This window comes from Entelurus aequoreus, linkage group LG17 (genome assembly GCF_033978785.1).
Source record: "Entelurus aequoreus isolate RoL-2023_Sb linkage group LG17, RoL_Eaeq_v1.1, whole genome shotgun sequence".
In the NCBI taxonomy this organism is placed as follows: Eukaryota; Metazoa; Chordata; class Actinopteri; order Syngnathiformes; family Syngnathidae; genus Entelurus; species Entelurus aequoreus.
This window is the reverse complement of record NC_084747.1, coordinates 52,878,645-52,896,790: the sequence shown is the minus strand read 5'-3', so window position 1 is coordinate 52,896,790 and position 18,146 is coordinate 52,878,645. Positions and strand designations below refer to the sequence as shown.

Below are 18,146 nucleotides of genomic sequence, written 5' to 3'. Positions count from 1 at the left end.
GACATTTCTATTGCAAAATGATCATATTTCATTCATTTCTTTAATTCGACTTTTGTATATTTATATATCTATTATATATTGCTGCGTTTTAGTATTTTTACTGGCAAACATGTCGATAATTAATGAGCTTTAATATTACATTGAAGTTAAAGGCCTACTGAAATGAATTTTTTTTATTTAAACGGGAATAGCAGATCCATTCTATGTGTCATACTTGATCATTTCGCGATATTGCCATATTTTTGCTGAAAGGATTTAGTAGAGAAAATCGACGATAAAGTTCGCAACTTTTGCTCGCTGATTAAAAAAAGCCTTGCCTGTACCGGAAGTAGCGTGACGTCACAGGAGCTAGTATTCCTCACAATTCCCCGTTGTTTACAATGGAGCGAGAGATTCGGAGCGACAAAGCGACGATTACCCCATTAATTTGAGCGAGGATGAAAGATTCGTAGATGAGGAACGTCACAGTGAAGGACTAGAGAGGCAGTGATGGACGTATCTTTTTTCGCTCTGACCGTAACTTAGGTACAAGCTGGCTCATTGGATTCCACACTCTCTCCTTTTTCTATTGTGGATCACGGATTTGTATTTTAAACCACCTCGGATACTATATCCTCTTGAAAATGAGAGTCGAGCACACGAAATGGACATATAAAGTGACTTTTATCTCCACGACAATACATCGGTGACACACCTAGCTACTGAGCTAACGTGATAGCATCGTTCTCAAATGCAGATAGAAACAAAATAAATAAACCCCTGACTGGAAGGATAGACAGAAGATCAACAATACTGTTAAACCATGTACATGTAACTACACGGTTAAAAATTCTCAGCCTGGTAAGGCTTAACAATGCTGTTGCTAACGACACTAAGGCTAATTTAGCAACTTAGCAACCGGACCTCACAGAACTATGATAAAAACATTAGCGCTCCACCTACGCCAGCCAGCTCTCATCTTCCCATCAACAGCCGTGCTCACCTGCGTTCCAGCGATCAACGGCGCGACGAAGGACTTCATCCGTGGGTTTGGCGGCAAGCATCGGCTAGGCGTAGTAAGTAGTCCTTGTTGTGTTGCTGTAAGTATTGTACTTAGCCGCTAATACACCGATCGATCCCACCTACAACGTTCTTCTTTGCAGCCTCCATTGTTCATTAAACAAATTGCAAAAGATTCACCAACACAGATGTCCAGAATACTGTGGAATTTTGTCGAAGAAAACAAGAGGTTTTTGTATCGGGTCGATGGGGTACAACCACTTCCGTGGATTTTGTGACGTCTCGCGCATAAATCATATCCAAAGGAGTTTTTCAACTGGAAGTGTGGCGGGAATTTTAAAATTGCACTTTATAAGTTAACCCGGCCGTATTGGCATGTATTTCAATGTTAAGATTTCATCATTGATATACAAACTATCAGACTGCGTGGTCGGTAGTAGTGGCTTTCAGTAGGCCTTTAAATCAATATTTTAAACGCTTCATTGGTTTGAACTAAAACATGTAAACATTGTATGATTACTTTTATTGTTATGATTGCATTATGCAATCATACACATGTTTACTAGGCCTTCCATCAAGATGCTATTGTATATTATAATAATAAGTATTTACACCGCGTTATTAATTTTACAAGTATGTGGAAAAAGTCCATAATAATAAGTCCATTTAAATCTATATATCGTCTCATATACCCTTTTCCACAAGTTAAAAATACCAAAGGCTTGATTAAACAAATACATATGTCATATTTCATTTAAAGGAGGACGAACCGGAAAAATAATACTGCTTATACATGAAGAAATCGTTGTATCTTAATGTATATAATGTCTCTTTACACTTTTACACAAATGCTTGGTTTAAAAATATATATACACTACCGTTCAGAAGTTTGGGGTCACCCAAACAATTTTGTGGAATAGCCTTCATTTCTAAGAACAAGAATAGACTGTCGAGTTTCAGATGAAAGTTCTCTTTTTCTGGCCATTTTGAGCGTTTAATTGACCCCACAAATGTGATGCTCCAGAAACTCAATCTGCTCAAAGGAAGGTCAGTTTTGTAGCTTCTGTAACGAGCTAAACTGTTTTCAGATGTGTGAACATGATTGCACAAGGGTTTTCTAATCATCAATTAGCCTTCTGAGCCAATGAGCAAACACATTGTACCATTAGAACACTGGAGTGATAGTTGCTGGAAATGGGCCTCTATACACCTATGTAGATATTGCACCAAAAACCAGACATTTGCAGCTAGAATAGTCATTTACCACATTAGCAATGTACAGAGTGTATTTCTTTAAAGTTAAGACTAGTTTAAAGTTATCTTCATTGAAAAGTACAGTGCTTTTCCTTCAAAAATAAGGACATTTCAATGTGACCCCAAACTTTTGAACGGTAGTGTAAATAAACATTGATTGATTGATTGATTTAATCATTGATTGAGATGTCAGAAACAGCCGGAGGCAGGGTGCAGGTAAAAAGGTATCTAATGGTTAAACCAAAAATAAACAAAAGGTAAGTGCCCCTAAGAAAAGGCATTGAAGCTTAGGGAAGGCTATGCAGAGCGAAACTAAAACTGACATGGCTACAAAGTAAACAAAAACAGAATGCTGGACAACAGCAAAAACTTACTGTGGAGAAAAGATGGCGTCCACAATGTACATCCGAACACGACATGACAATCGACAATGTCCCCACGAAGAAGGATAAAAACAAAGAAAATGCGGGAAATATCGCTCAAAGGAAGACATGAAACGGCTACAGGAAAATAACAAAAAAAGAGAAAAAGCCACCAAAATAGGAGTGCAAGACAAGAACTAAAACACTACACACAGGAAAAAGCAACAAACTCAAAATAAGTCACGGCGTGATATGACAGATCGTGACAGTACACCTACTTTGAGACAAGAGCTATATTGATGCATGCTTGGTTATGGTTTAAAGTCATATCCAACAATTGCGACAACGACTTTTTACTCTCAAATGAGTTTAATTTTTTAATGATTTTTGCTGGTGGTGTGCCTCCGGATTTTTTTCAACGCAAAAAATGTGCCTTGGCTCCAAAAAAGGTTGAAAAACACTGTTCTACTGTATGTGCGTCATTTTGCTGTGAGCTGCAACACACAGGGTTTGTTTCTGTCCGCACAGATAAGAGGAAGCCGCTTACATCCCTTTCTTATCACTCTGCTCTAGGCTAATATCCCATTTGATTTCCCCTCTCTTTTCACTCATTGTCACCCCGGCCGACTGGGAATAGGTACTGCGACTCGTCAACCGTCTTCGCTTTCTCGTCCTTCAACCGCCCCCCCTTTTTTTTTCCCCAACTTTTATTTTCCTCCTGAAAAGACGTCACGTCTGTCCTCGAGCCACGGAAATGTACGGCTCGGACGGCGTTTAATCGGTCGCGTTTAGCATTCGAAGAAAGGCCGTTGAACTCACACTTTTTTTCTGCATGTAATATTATTCATGTGCCAAGATGGCATCAGCACGGGAGATTGACGTTTTTTCCACAACTTCTTATACCCGACTTGATGACTTTTCCTCTACTTTGGATTGCATTTCTCCTTGTAATTCCCAGGAGTTAAATTGATTTCTGTGGCCTCCTGTGACACGCCGTGCCTGTCATCCTGTCATGTAACCCATGCAAATTAGAGCAGCCATTGCAAAATGAAGCATGTTTTTAGCAAAGCCAACAAAAAAGTTCAATTTTACCCAAACTCTACCACCTGTTGTTGTTTGGCAGACGTGGCTCATTGCTATTCATGTTCTACGGGCATAATTAGGGATGTTCCGACGAGGGTTTTACGCTGCCAATTCTGATCCATGAGTGAGATTAGCCGATACCAATACCGACACCGATAAACAGAGGCAAAAATCGCCTACTCATTTAAATCCTTTGGTTTTCGCCCTCAAAGCCCCCCTGTGTCCTGGGAATTACTCCCCCGAGTTTGGAAACATTACCGAAAACAACCAAAAAAATATTTTGAAAAATTACAAATATCGAACTAAACCAGGAGGGTCAAACTCAATTTAGATGGGGCGCCACATGGAGAAAAATGTACTCCCAAGTGGGCCGGGCTGGTAAAATCACGGCACGATAACTTAAAAATAAAGACAACTTCAGATTGTTTTCTTTGTTTAAAAATAAACCAAATTTTATATTTTCTGAATAAATTATGTGATCATTTATTCAGAAAAACTTACTGTGGAGCGAAGATGAATAAATAAATGATGTGATAATTTATTCAGAAAATATAAATAACAACAAATAAAGATAGAATACTATTAACCGCAACATTGTAGTGTAAAAGTGTAAAAAAATCCCCCAACAACATTGGGATTTGTACATTTTCAGAATGTGCTTGTTCTATTTTTAAACAAAGAAAACAATCTGAGGTTGTCTTTATTTTTCAGTTATCGTGCCGTGATTTTACCAGTCCGGCCCACTTGGGAGTACATTTTTCTCCTTGTTGCCCCCCATCTAAATTGAGTTTGACCCTCCTGGTTTAGGTCGATATTTGTAATTTTTCAAAATATTTTTTTGGTTGTTTTCGGTAATGTTTCCAAACTTGGGGAGTAATTCCCAGGACACAGGGGGGCTTTGAGGGCGAAAACCAAAGGATTTAAATGAGTAGGCGATTTTTGCCTCTATTTCGGTATCGGCTATCGGTATTGGTATCGGCTGATCGCACTTATGGATGATCTGTATCAGAATTGGCAGCGTAAAACCCTCGTCGGAACATCCCTAATTATGCCCATAGAACATGAATAGCAATGAGCCATGTCTGCCAAACAACAACAGTCAGTCAACTCATTTATGTTTATTATCAATCTATCAAGATATAAAAAATTATATCAAAATCAAATTACAATATGTCATTTATGTAGTTTGACTGTACCTAAATGTATAATAGACTGTATTTATATTATTCACATGTGAATAATGCTGTATAATAGACTGTATTTATATTATTCACATGTGAATAATGCTGTATAATAGACTGTATTTATATTATTCACATGTAAATAATGCTTTATAATAGACTGTATTTATATTATTCACATGTGAATAATGCTGTATAATAGACTGTATTAATATTATTCACATGTAAAAAAATACCTAAGAGTTTGTTTATTGTGAGCGAACTGTGGCGCTGAATTTCCCCCAGGGATCAATAAAGTACTTTCTATTCTATTCTATTCTAGTTGGCTCATTTTCCTTGACTGATGTACTAACATCATGTGGTTTATTTTGCATATATGTAGAATTATCTACAAAGATACAAATAAATGCTATTGCGACATCCAGTGGACACATTTAGAAGAGCAGTTTATTTTATTAAAATATGTTAGGTAAATTTGTATACCTAACAAACTCATCCCGCGGGCCGGATAAAACATGGGCCGCATGTTTGACACCCCTGACCTTAACACTCTAGTATCAATCAAGTATGGATCCTACTTTTGATATTGACCGCACTGATTTATAGATTGATCCACACTCTAATTACATGTCGAGTACTGACTGTGACAATGCTGACACGCCAACCGTTGTATGATCCTCTCTCTAGACTCTAAATAATATACTTGTTCATTTCCTGTAAACAACTGTTTACTTTCTGCTGAAACACGGTACCAGCGACACTTTATAAAGTTTACTAAGCACTTAAAATAATATATAATAATTTAAACTAAATTGTTTTGTCTTAAAAAAATAAATAAGCATAAATTACTGGTATAGTTGGGATAAGAATGAACACTATATCCGAAAAATTAATCAATCAATCAATCAAAGTTTATTTATATAGCCCTTAATCACAAGTGTCTCAAAGGGCTGCACAAGCCACAACGACATCCTCGGCTCAGATCCCACATCAGGGCAAAAAAAAAACCTCAAAGCAATGGGATACAATGAGAAACCTTAGAGGGGACCGCAGATGTGGGGACCCCCCTGGACGACCGGTGCAATGGATGTCGAGTGGATCTAGTTAATAGTGTGAGAGTACAGTCCATAGTGGGGCCAGCAGGGGATCATCTTGAGTGGAGACAAGTCAGCAGTGCAGAGACGTCCCCAACTGATGCAGAAGAGTGGTCCTTTGAACAGCTAGCGCTTCATCTGTGGTCACCTAATAACCTCTCCACGCAGGAGAGGGGGGCAGAGCAGAAAAGAGACGGCAGATCAACTGGTCTAAAAGGGGGGTCTATTTAAAGGCTAGAGTATACAAATGAGTTTTAAGATGGGACTTAAATGCTTCTACTGAGGTAGCATCTCTAACTGTTACCGGGAGGTCATTCCAGAGTACTGGAGCCCGAATAGAAAACGCTCTATGGACTGTTTTTGGGCTCTGGAAATCACTAAAAAGCCAGAGTTCTTAGAATGCAGATTTCTTGCCGGGACATAAGGTACAATACAATCAGCAAGATAGGATGGAGCTAGACCATTTAGTACTTTATACGTAAGTAGTAAAACCTTAAAGTCGAATCTTAAGTGCACAGGAAGCCAGTGCAGGTGAGCCAGTATAGGTATATATATAGGTATATATGTATATTTCATTTTTTATTTCATTTTTTATTTATCTTCTTCATTGATGTGCATCTTTGATCGATAGACAATTATACCACAATTATTAAATTATACATTTACACACCAATGCCTGAGAAGGAGCAGGATGAAAAAAAATCGTATATTTTCCTGCCCCCGTCAACATAATACGTAGTCTTACTTAATGATATCATTGAAACCAACATTTACATCCAAATATAACGAAAAAAAAAAAAAAAAAAACACACAAAAAAAACACAACAAGTGCAAAACTTCATGAAGTACAAACCGAACAAAAAAAAACAAAAGAGGTAATATACACCTCACGGGATGATACAAAACAAATACAAAACCAGGCAAAAAATAAGTAAAATAATAAATATAAATAATAAATATAAAGCTAAATGTAAACACTTATGGCTGTCCATATGATTTTATTGTTCTGTCTATATATTTTTTTCAATTGGAATATATTTTTTTACAGATATATAGGTATATACAGTATAGGCGTAAAATGATTCAACTTCATTTTCTTGACAAAAGTCTAGCAGCCGCATTTTGTACCAAAAAAAGAATATATTTATAAAAAATGTAGATATTTCTCCAGTGTTCAGTGTAGTATAAACTAATCATGACATTTTATGTAATAAATATGTAATCAGATCACTACTGCCTTTGCTTTAATAAAAATACATTTACAGTTGATTGTATTGTGCACTTACTAATTGTGTTTCCTGGGGGGTCAAATGGCACAGATTTGGCGGAATGGTCCACATACAAGTCCAAAGTGGTTCTTTTAACTAGACAAGGTCAAGTCTATTATTGTTTTTTTTTCAGAACTGATTGCAGGCGGTTGTTTCTATTTGCTCGCATAAAATGTATTTGTACTTTAGAATTTTTTTTACCTTTTTGTTCAGAGTGTTTGCAGCACTTTTAGCTATACATGAGATGCGGAGCTCGGTTCCCATAACAGAAAGTAAAGAAGAGAGAGTAAACAGAACACGGTAACTTGAGTTTTGTCTTATGATACTTTGTCAACAACTCTATTATCCCTGAATTTTAGGTTTAATATTCCTCTCAAACAACCTTCCTGCCAATGGATCATTTGCGGCACTTAGCAGGATTTTAGTGTTTGCAGCGTTTGCATCATTGTGTCGACCCGCTATACAGTACACCGACGCCACCCACAGCCTAATTTCATGGACCCTTCCTTGGGAGATTGACAATCACGCTGAAGAAATTGTGTGCAATCTGACAAATGAGGATGCCATTGGAGTGTAATAGTTTACCATTTATTGCTATAGAAATTCGGTAACACTTTATTTTAAGGTACACCTATCCACCTTTTATTGGTTGCTTATTAACATGCAAATTAGTAACATATCGGCTATTAACTAGTCATTATTAAGTACTTAATGCCTTATTCTGCATGGCCTTATTATACAAGCAGTACGCCATTAACTAAGAGTCTTCCCTAACCCTAACCCCAACCCTAACCCTAACCCTATGTTAATAAGCAACTAATAAATGGTGAATATGTTCCCCATACTAAAGTGTTACCAGAAATTCAAAAACCATATGCATTGTTGTATCACATGAGCCAGTTTGTTTCCTTTCTTTGATCTTTTCCAACATAAATTGTCATGATCCGTGGTCCGGAACATGTTTTTGTATTTTCTGTTAGTTTTGGACTTCTTTAGTTCCTGTTTGTGACACCTGAGTTTGGTTTGGTCGCACATGGCTGCTTATTGTTTTCACCTGCCTCTGGTGTTCGGGACGCTCACCTGTCTCTATTCAGAGGCATTATTTAAGCCTGCCTTTGCCAGTCAGTCGGCATGGCGTCATTGTTCGCTTCATGCCTGGTCCACGTAAGATGTGTTTGTTCATGCCACAGCTAGTAAGTTTTCCTTGCCATAGTCTATGCTAAGTATATGCTTTAGCTCCAAGTGCGATCAGCACGTTGTGCCTTCGCCTTGTGTTCCGTTTTGTTGTACCACCGTATTTTTCGGACTATTAAGTCGCAGTTTTTTTCATAGTTTGGCCGGGGGTGCGACTTATACTCAGGAGCGACTTATGTGTGAAATTATTAACACAAAATATCAAATAATATTATTTAGCTCATTCACGTAAGAGACTAGACGTATAAGATTTCATGGGATTTAGCGTGTGGGAGTGACAGATTGTTTGGTAAACGTATAGCATGTTCTATATGTTATAGTTATTTGAATGACTCTTACCATATGTTACGTTAACATACCAGGCACGTTCTCAGTTGGTTATTTATGCCTCATATAACGTACACTTATTCAGCCTGTTGTTCACTATTCTTTATTTATTTTAAATTGCCTTTCAAATGGCTATTCTTGGTGTTGGGTTTAATCAAATAAATTTCCCCCAAAAAATTTTCCCTTCTTTATTATGCATTTTCGGCCGGTGTGACTTATATTCCAGTGCGACTTATATATGTTTTTTCCCTTCTTTATTATGCATTTTCGGCCGGCGCGCCTTATACTCCGGAGCGACTTATACTCCGAAAAATACGGTACTTTGAGTTTTTGACAATTAAACCATGTACTTACCCGCACGCTTTGTCCGGAATGGTCCGTCTGCATTTTGGGAGAACGAACCCCGCAGTAATCTGCGAAAACCACGTTGTGACATGAATTATACAAGTCAGTTGTAAGGCCGAACATCATAAAAACATGGGAATATTTCTTTAAAAGCAAAGCTGTTGTCATTTTTTTAATATATAAATATATACTTACCCTCGTCTTGCATCACGGCAACATTTCTGTACAAAAGCAAAACGTCTCTTCTCCGTTTGTAACACTGCCTTCTTGTCCCCAATCCCCTCTTCTTTGTATATTGGCGTGGAAAAAAAACAAGAAAGGAGATGAATAACTCCTTGCATCATTTCATCCCTCAAGGTGTACCCGCTAAAGAGAAAGCGAAAGAGACAGAACTGCAAAGGAAGTCAATCCTACTGCGGTCCACACCGCCCTTTAGTGGAATCAGTAAAAGAGGGCGTCTGTCCGTAGGGACAAAATAATATTTTGTTGTGTTGGGTTGCCGCTGCTCCTCCTCTATGTGGGCACTCACTTTTGTTTCAGCTGTGTTCTTTGTGTTGGTTAAGTGGTCTGGGGCTGGAAAAGGAATGGTCCAAAGTGTCCCCAAGAGCACCGAGTGTTCAGTGGCACACATTGGGGTTATGTGACTGGAGAAGGTCCTATGCAACAGTGCAATAGTGCCTTGCATCACTTCTAAAAAGTTTACTTTACGAAAGCTAGTAAAGGGGAACTACACGTTTTTTTATTGTATTTTGCCTGTCATTCACAATCCCTGTCCACGACAGGAACACATCGTAAATAGACGTCAAAGGGCGCTCTCTATTCCGCCCACCATGCACTCTAAACAACAATCTAAAGGCCTACTGAAACCCACTACTACCAACCACGCAGTCTGATAGTTTATACATCAATGATGAAATCTTAACATTGCAACACATGCCAATACGGCCGGGTTAGATTAGTAAAGTGCAATTTTAGATTTCCCGCAAAATATCCTGCTGAAAACGTCTCGGTATGATGACGTTTGCGCGTGACGTCACGGATTGTAGCGGACATTTTGGGACGGCATTGTGGCCAGCTATTTAGTCGTCTGTTTTCATCGCAAAATTCCACAGTATTCTGGACATCTGTGTTGGTGAATCTTTTGCAATTTGTTTAATGAACAATGGAGATAGCAAAGAAGAAAGCTGTAGGTGGGAAGCGGTGTATTAGCGGCCGGCTGCAGCAACACAAACACGTAGCCGGTGTTTCATTGTTTACATTCCCGAAATATGACAGTCAAGCTTTACCATTGGCCAGTGGAGAACTGGGACAACAGAGACTCTTACCAGGAGGACTTTAGTTGGATACACGCTACCGTGAGTACGCAGCTGCGGCTTCCAAACATTTGATCGCTTGCCCGTACTTGCGTGCCGCTATGTGCATGTCACGTACGTAACTTTGGGGAAATATATGTGCTGTATGAACTTTGCGTAGGTGAACGGTACTTTGGGCTGTGGGATTGAGTGTGTTGTGCAGGTGTTTGATTTGTATTGGCGGGTTATATGGACGGGAGGGGGGAGGTGTTTGTTATGCGGGATTAATTTGTGGCATATTAAATATAAGGCTGGTTGTGTTGTGGCTAATAGAGTATATATATGTCTTGTGTTTATTTACTGTTTTAGACATTCCCAGCTGAATATCAGGTCCCACCTGCCTCTCACAGCATCTTCCCTATCTGAATCTCTTCCACTGCCCTCTAATCCTTCACTCTCACTTTCCTCATCCACAAATCTTTCATTCTCGCTTAAATTAATGGGGTAATCGTCGTTTTCTCAGTCCGAATCGCTCTCGCTGCTGGTGGGAATGATTGTAAACAATGTGCAGATGTGAGGAACTCCACAACCTGTGACATCACGCTACTTCCGGTACAGGCAAGGCTTTTTTATCAGCGACCAAAAGTTGCGAACTTTATCGTCGATGTTCTCTACTAAATCCTTTCAGCAAAAATATGGCAATATCGCGAAATGATCAAGTATGACACATAGAATGGACCTCCTATCCCCGTTTAAATAAGAAAATCTCATTTCAGTAGGCCTTAAAACACCGCTAACAATTTACATCTTGTGACCAGGGAAGGTGATAACTTCCTCAGGACTATTGTCGTGCAGTCAGGAGTCTAAACAACTGTTGTTTTCACCACAATAGAGCAAAAACCATTCTCATCTGGGCATGTCCCCACATTTAGAGGATACATTGTTCGGGATCTGCACCGTCCCCTCAGACTAAGGCCCCTTCTACACTAAGGTTATCCAGGGTAAATCCCACCTAACCTTATCTTTGTCCACACACACATAATGGCCGTTTAAGACCCCCTCCCTCCTCCGTCCGCCGGCGACCTAGTACGCATGCGCGGAAAATGCACACGTCATAGTCACCTCCAGTGTTGCTTTGTGTGCAAGTTCTTACATTTAACTTATCTGAACAATATCTAGTGTTGCGGTATTTCAATGAACTGGAATCCAGCTGTGGGGCCCTATTGTAGTGAATCACACCTGAGCCATCATAAATTAATCCAATCTAGAGATGTCCGATAATGGCTTTTTTGCCGATATCCGATATTCCGGTATTGTCCAACTCTGAATTACCGATTCCGATATCAACCGATATATACAGTCGTCGAATTAACACATTTTTATGCCTAATTTTGTTGTGATGCCCCGCTGGATGCATTAAACAATGTAACAAGGTTTTCCAAAATAAATCAACTCAAGTTATGGAAAAAAAATGCCAACATGGAACTGCCATATTTATTATTGAAGTCACAAAGTGCATTATTTTTTTTAACATGCCTCAAAACAGCAGCTTGGAATTTGGGACATGCTCTCCCTGGGAGAGCATGAGGAGGTTGAGGTGGGCGGGGCAGGGTTGAGGTGGGGGGGTAGAGGGTAGCGGGGGTGTATATAGTAGCGTGCCGGAAGAGTTAGTGCTGCAAGGGGTTCTGGGTATTTGTTCTGTTGTGTTTATGTTGTGTTACGGTGCGGATGTTCTCCCGAAATGTGTTTGTCATTCTTGTTTGGTGTGGGTTCACAGCGTGGCGCATATTTGTAACAGTGTTAAAGTTGTTTATACAGTCACCCTCAGTGTGACCTGTATGGCTGTTGACCAAGTATGCAATGCATTTACTTGGGTGTGTGAAAAACCGTAGATATTATGTGATTGGGCAGGCACGCAAAGGCAGTGCCTTTAAGGTTGATTGGCGCTCTGTACTTCTCCCTACGTCCGTTTACACAGCGGCGTTTTAAAAAGTCATACATTTTACTTTCTGAAACTGATACCGATAATTTTGAAACCGATTCCGATAATTTCCAATATTACATTTTAAAGCATTTATCAGCCGATAATATCGGCAGTCCGACATCTCTAATCCAATCTTTATTGGACACGAATGTGATAAAGAACATTTTTTACATCAATCAATCTAGGGATGTAGATATCTGGTCAGGACACTCCTCACTCTTTTGCCTTCACCTTCATTATCCATTTGTTTTGGGTGACTTTATATACTCTGGACCTAGATGTTGAGTCCGCGACATACATGGCGGACAATAACTGATACAGTCTGCTTTGCCAGTCCAAAAGCATTCGCCGTTTTCTGTTGTCTTCCCTCGACGGCCAAGTAATACAAAGCATGCGCTAACTTTTTTTTTATCATATCCACGGGAGCCCGCATTCTCGTTATCTCTCCTTCAACAAATGGACAGAGTTTTTCGCTAAGTAGAATCACAGCTGACCCGAACATCCAAAAGTTCTCTTGCCCTCTGAGAAGTGTTGTATCTGAAATAGCTGCAATCGCTTTCTCTTAAGGTATTCGTGTGTGATTTCTACAAGCGTCTGTACATGTAGAAGGAGAAACACGGGCATGTCTGGATGACTCGCCTCCATATTTCCAGTGGTTAGCTCCGAGTTACGAAACCGCTTTATTATGAAGCTGGCTGTGGCGCGTTCTTTCTGACGTCACTTCCTGTGTGGGGCGCGGTCTTTCTAACGTCACTTCCTCTCCGAACTCAGTTTGTAACTGATCGATGAGTCCATACAAAGCAAAGAGCCGGAGATTCAAGAAATAGACAGCGCACTTACCCGTGTAAAAAAATATCCAAGAGGGGCACCTTAAAGGCCTACTGAAATGAAATGTTCTTATTTAAACGGGGAAAGCAGATCCATTCTATGTGTCATACTTGATCATTTCGATATATTGCCATATTTTTGCTGAAAGGATTTAGTAGAGAACATCGACGATAAAGTTCGCAACTTTTGGTCGCTGATAAAAAAGCCTTGCCTGTACCGGAAGTAGCGTGACGTCACAGGTTGTGGAGCGCCTCACATCTGCACATTGTTTACAATCATGGCCACTAGCAGCGAGAGCGATTCGAACCGAGAAAGCGACGATTACCCCATTAATTTGAGCGAGGATGAAAGATTTGTGGATGAGGAAAGTGAGAGTGAAGGATTAGAGGGCAGTGGAAGCGATTCAGATAGGGAAGATAATGTGAGAGGCGGGTGGGTCCTGATATTCAGCTGGGAATGACTAAAACAGTAAATAAACACAAGACATATATATACTCTATTAGCCACAACACAACCAGGCTTATATTTAATATGCCACAAATTAATCCGCATAACAAACACCTCCCCCCTCCCGTCCATATAACCCGCCAATACAACTCAAACACCTGCACAACACACTAAATCCCACAGCCCAAAGTACCGTTCACCTCCGTAAAGTTCATACAGCACATATATTTTCCCAAAGTTACGTACGTGACATGCACTTAGCGGCACGCACGTACGGGCAAGCGATCAAATGTTTGGAAGCCAAAGCTGCGTACTCACGGTAGCGCGTCTGCTATCCAACTCAAAGTCCTCCTGGTTGTGTTGCTGCAGCCGGCCGCTAATACACCGCTTCCCACCTACAGCTTTCTTCTTTGCTGTCTTCATTGTTCATTAAACAAATTGCAAAAGATTCACCAACACATATGTCCAGAATACTGTGGAATTTTGCGATGAAAACAGACGACTTAATAGCTGGCCACAATGGTGTCCCAATATGCCCGCTACAATCCGTGACATCACGCGCAAACGTCATCATACCGAGACGTTTTCAGCAGAATATTTCGCGGGAAATTTAAAATTGCACTTTACTAATCTAACCCGGCCGTATTGGCATGTGTTGCAATGTTAAGATTTCATCATTGATATATAAACTATCAGACTGCGTGGTCGGTAGTAGTGGGTTTCAGTAGGCCTTTAAACGATGATTTAGTGTGGCCGAAACAGGGCTTAGGCTAAATAATTATTCGTTTAATGAGTTATCCGGCTTAATGTAGACAGGGCCTCATACGTCTGTGAGCAGTACCTGCTAAATCCTGGTCAGATAAGAGGTGAAACGTCTTCCAAGACAAATTGAACAGTCCAGTTGCGATCGATCGAATGCCCTGAGAATACAATAACCAAGATGAATGAGGGGAACATTTACGGTTTTCATCAACTCTATAATTGGAGCCCATTTCAAACATCGTTTAAAAGCTTTAGTACAAGGAAATAATCTCTTTGCAGGACACATGTCTAGTTGTATTTATGGCTTCCTTAACTGCTACCACCTTTTTGGTCTCGCAGACTTGAAAGTGCAGGCACAGCATAGTCGGTGGCGGAGCCCCACGTTGTCACAGTCTTTCCATTTACCTGTCTTTTTATTTTTTATTTTTTAAAGCAAAATATCATTCACCAGCTTTTGTATTCATAATATACACCATATTGTGAGTCTAAAGGTTGTAGCAGAAGAAACGGCATGTTTGGACAGTTTTGGAGATACATGTTCATGTTCAACATTCAAGTTTTTCAATATACACTACCGTTCAAAAGTTTGGGGTCACCCAAACCATTTTGTGGAATAGCCTTCATTTCTAAGAACAAGAATAGACTGTCGAGTTTCAGATGAAAGTTCTCTTTTTCTGGCCATTTTGAGCGTTTAATTGACCCCACAAATGTGATGCTCCAGAAACTCAATCTGCTCAAAGGAAGGTCAATTTTGTAGCTTTTGTAATGAGCTAAACTGTTTTCAGATGTGTGAACATGATTGCACAAGGGTTTTCTAATCATCAATTAGCCTTCTGAGCCAATGAGTAAACACATTGTACCATTAGAACACTGGAGTGATAGTTGCTGGAAATGGGCATCTATACACCTATGTAGATATTGCACCAAAAACCAGACATTTGCAGCTAGAATAGTCATTTACCACATTAGCAATGTATAGAGTGTATGTCTTTAAAGTTAAGACTAGTTTAAAGTTATCTTCATTGAAAAGTACAGTGCTATTCCTTCAAAAATAAGGGCATTTCAATGTGACCCCAAACTTTTGAACGGTAGTGTACATATACAAAAAAACAACAACACATTATTGCACAAACCGCAATTGTTGTGTCATTTTCCCGCACCTTTTTCGGAACCCTCTCATCTTCTCATTTTTGGAGTAATGTCCATGGTTGCCACGGGCTCTTTTAATTGGAAAGCCTTCAAAGTGTCGTTTCGTTTGCGTTCAAGGACGACTGTAAAGAAGCTGAGCTGAATCAAGCCACCACAACCAAACGGCAGTCGTCATGGTGACCGAGGTCATCGCGACGGCTGCCGCCACCGCCTGCAATACATAGGAAAAAAAAAAAAAAAAACGATATGACGCACCGGATATCTGTCAAGAGAATAATTAGTCTGGTTGTCTGTAGATGCTGTATGTGGTTTGGTATTGACTGTCCATGTACAGTATGTACTGTACTGCAGTGGGATTTGGTGTCTAATGAAATCTCATCTGTGCTGAAATCTCACCTCAGGTTCAATAGTCACATGTGTACCAAGTCACTTTATTAAAAAAAAATATGGTTTTCCATTCCTGACAAACCAAGCTGACCCTTTGTAACCCAATTAACCGTAATTACTTTCCATAGAAATTAATTACATGTATTAAAGTGTAATTCAGTTTTTAGGGCGGGAAATGAACTGTATTCACTTCTTCTGTTACATCCTTATAACTGTCTTGGACTTGTGTTGGCTTTTTCTCTGTGTGTGGTATTTTATTTCCTGTCCCCTTATTTTGGTGTGTTCACTTCCTCGAGCTGTGCACAGGCTTCGACAGACTTGATCGGCAACCGGGACACACCTCTACCCAGTTGCCAATCAGGCTCCTATGTCAATCTTGAATCTTGAATCATATTACCCATCTTGCACTGTAGTGTGAGTCATTTTAAATGATGTATGGTGATGGACATGGTTTATAATGTCCACATAGTTCAATGAGCTGGAGGTGTGTTATATGCGACCGTGTTTTGACTTTCTGTCTTGGTTCTAGTTTATTGGCACCACAAGTGGACATTTTTGAGGGATCCGGTCATATAAATTGATACTGCGCTTGTTGGACCTTAAATTAAAACTCATGGTCAGTGACTAAACCAGGGGTGTCAAATGTACGGCCCGAGGGCCGGATCAGGCCCGCGAACAGGATTTACACGGCCCGCGGGATGAGTTTGTTAAGTATGAAAATTAACCTGAAATTTTTGAATGAATGAAAAGATGTTCTAAATGTGTCCACTGGATGTCACAATAGCAATTTTTTTGTATCTTTGTAGATGATGCTACATATGTATAAAATAAACCACACAATGGTAGTACATCAGTCGAGGAAAAAGATCAATTGATACAATTTTTGTATCTTGATAGATTGAAGATGAACACCAATGAGTTGACTGATGAACATTATCACATAATGTATTCAGAAAATATGAATAACGACAAATAAAAGAAACCCATTAACATTATGATTTGTACATTTGTGCTTGTTTTATTTTTAAACAAAGAAAACAATCTGAAGTTGTCTTTATTTTTAAGTTATCGTGCCGTGATTTTACCAGTCCGGCCCACTTGGGAGTAGATTTTTCTCCATGTGGCCCCCGATCTAAAATGAGTTTGACACCCCAGGACTAAACCCTCAGCTAATTAAAATTAGGCTCAAGACACACTGTGGGCCAGACTTCGTATTAAACTTGTGACGTATCGCGGGCCAGCCTAAAGATGACGGCGGGCCACACTTGGCCCGGGGGCTGTAGTTTGGACACCTCTGTACTAGAAAATGAACTGTCAGGTTCAAACACTGATGACATCTATTAAACAGGACAAGAAGCAAAGAATCAAACAGAGACAGAATTCAATTTGGCTCAATTTGAGGAGAAACGTCTGGTCTGTACTCTTGCACAGTTTCCAGCACGCTCTGACGAAAAAAGGTTTACGTCTCCTCTTTTATTTGGATATTCCCTGTTTACACAACAACAGCTGTTTCTAAAGGAATGGGGGGTATGTAAACAGCCATTGTTTTCGGTCACGTTAACACAAAAGAAAAAGATGCCTCGGGCTTGGGCTGGTCCTGGATCGAGCTTGGGCAAGTCTTGGATTAAGTTAAAGTTAAAGTTAAAGTACCAATGATTGTCACACACACACACAAGGTGTGGTGAAATTTGTCCTCTGCATTTGACCCATCCCATTGATCACCCCCTGGGAGGTGAGGGGAGCATGTTTTATATTCTAGTTTCTTCAAAATAGCCACCCTTTGCTCTGATTACTGTTTTACACACTCTTGGCATTCTCTCGATGAGCTTCAAGAGGTAGTCACCTGAAAGGGTTTTTACTTCACATGTGTCATAGTGACAATCTACAATGTAAATAAAGTTAAAAGTTAAAGTTAAAGTGCCAATGATTGTCACACACACACTAGGTGCGGTGAAATTATCCTCTGCATTTGACCCATCCCCACAGGGGAGAAGTGAGCAGCAGCGGTGGCCGCGCCCGGGAATCATATTGGTGATTTAACCCCCAATTCCAACCCTTGATGCTGAGTGCCAAGCAGGGAGGTAATGGGTCCCATTTTTATAGTCTTTGGTATGACTCGGCCGGGGTTTGAACTCAATAGATAACCCCCCTCCCGTCTCCTCCCATCATACACAATGGAATTTTCCAAGC

General features: G+C 39.9%; 1 protein-coding gene across 1 annotated transcript in view; it reads left to right on the top strand.

Moving 5' to 3' along the window:
• The window catches only part of grid2 (glutamate receptor, ionotropic, delta 2), a 1,088,972-nt gene that overhangs the window by 360,426 nt on the left and 710,400 nt on the right, over positions 1-18,146 (top strand). The window lies entirely within an intron of this gene.